Source organism: Galeopterus variegatus, unplaced genomic scaffold (genome assembly GCF_000696425.1).
Source record: "Galeopterus variegatus unplaced genomic scaffold, G_variegatus-3.0.2 Scaffold3667, whole genome shotgun sequence".
NCBI lineage: Eukaryota > Metazoa > Chordata > Mammalia > Dermoptera > Cynocephalidae > Galeopterus > Galeopterus variegatus.
In genome coordinates this window covers 52,628-54,361 of record NW_007729778.1, presented here as the reverse complement: position 1 = coordinate 54,361, position 1,734 = coordinate 52,628, and the positions used below count along the sequence as shown (strand labels likewise).

The 1,734-nt window shown below is 63.0% G+C and overlaps 1 pseudogene; it reads left to right on the top strand.

Annotated features, from left to right (window-relative positions):
• The first annotated feature begins 6 nt into the window (after nt 1-6).
• LOC103601290 lies at nt 7-1,511 on the top strand (annotated as a pseudogene).
• Nucleotides 1,512-1,734: the final 223 nt, after the last annotated feature.

Here is a 1,734-nt window from a genome sequence, read left to right as displayed (position 1 = left end):
CGGCTGGGAGGCTTCTGCGGCTCCTTCGCCTCCCCGGACCTGTTTGGCGCAGCCCGCGGGCCCTCGGACCGTCACCGCACGTGACCCGCGGCTCTGCTGCTGCAGCTGGAGTCGGGCTGGACTGTGACCCCCCCACCCCACCCCACGGACAGGTGTACCAGGGCCTGGGCGAGCGTGAGGACCTCCTGCGGCACACACTGTCCTACACCGGCCATGAGCCTCGAGGCCCCCCAGGGTCGCCTCACCGTGGCCTACCACGCCCGTGCCCGCAGCGCTGGCCACGGCTTCGACGCCACCTATCAGCTGGAGGACTGTTGCCTCTCTTGGGAGCAGCAGTGTGAGAGCAGCAGCGAGGGGAACGGGGGCGACACTGGCGACCAGGGCTGCTTTCTCGGAGCCACAGTGCTGCGACGGCTGGTGGCACTGCGCCAGCGGCCTATATGAGCAAGGCGGCCCCGCCTGCCCGCCCGACCAGTCCCCCTGGCAGGGGGACAGTGACCTGTGCTACCACCGGCCGACCGCTGCAACAACCAGAAAAGCTGCCCCTATGGCGCCGACGACGGGAACTGCTTCTCCTGCCAACCCGCACTAACACTGTGGCACCAACCTGCTATGCATCTTTGAGACGTGTTGCTGCGACAGCCAGGAGGACTGCCAGGACGGCAGCGACTAGCACGGCTGTCTGGCGACGGTGCCCAGCAAAGTCATCACTGCTGCTCTCATTTCAGCCTTGGGTGCGCGTCACCTCCCTGGGCTTCGCCTTCACGCTCCACGCCCTGCACACTCGGAGTACGGGGACTTCCAGACCCAGGTGAGGCGCCTGGAGGCTGAGTGTGTGCGGAGGGAGGCCGCCCCCTCCTAGGGTCCGCGCATCGCACAGGGCCTCATGCCACCCGTGGAGGACTTTCCCGTCTACAGCGTGTCCCTGGTCTCGGTGTCGGTGTCACAGAACCTTCGCAGGGCCCTGCGGTGAAACATGCGCGGGCTCACCTCCCGCCGGGGCCCTCCCGCCATGTCCAAAGCCGCCTCTAGAATCTGCTCTTATCGCTGCAGCGCCTCCAGGCCAGGTCCTGCTGGTGACCCCGCCCACCTCGCAGACAGTGCTGGATGATGGGCTCTTCCAGCCTGCATCAGGGGTCGCCCCGGACCCTCCTACACTCCTCACAGACATAGGCAGCCCCTGGGAGACTGGCGACGGGCCTTCCAGTATCTACAGACATGCACCAGATGTGGGACCTTCAGTGCCACCCCCACCTTCTGGCCTTCGAGACCCAGAGTGCGGGCCCGAAGACAAGGAGAGAAAGGCCAGCAGGGACCCTCTGGTGGGCAGCCCGGCTTCCGTGGACATGCCTTGGGAGCCCTGTTCAGCCCGGGACCCCCACTCACAGTCCCCCACTGCCAGTGGTACCTAGGCCCCCACTTGCCAGAGCCACTGGGGGTCTGCAGGAACCCCCACCCCCTGCTCCTCCATGCTGGAGGCCAGTGATTATGAGGCCCTGCTGATCTGCTGACCCGTGGGACAAACTGGTGACCGCCACAGCCCTGCTTTGCAATCAGGGAATACACGGTTGTTCATACCCTGAAAAAAATAATAATAATAATTTAAGTTGGAACCAATATATGTTTGTGAATTCATAAATATCATAGAAAATAAACGCCCATTTTTAGGACTTAGTACCTGAGTTGGAGCTTTAAAGTCCTACAGATCAGGCTGTGAAAGTAAGAACCAGTTAT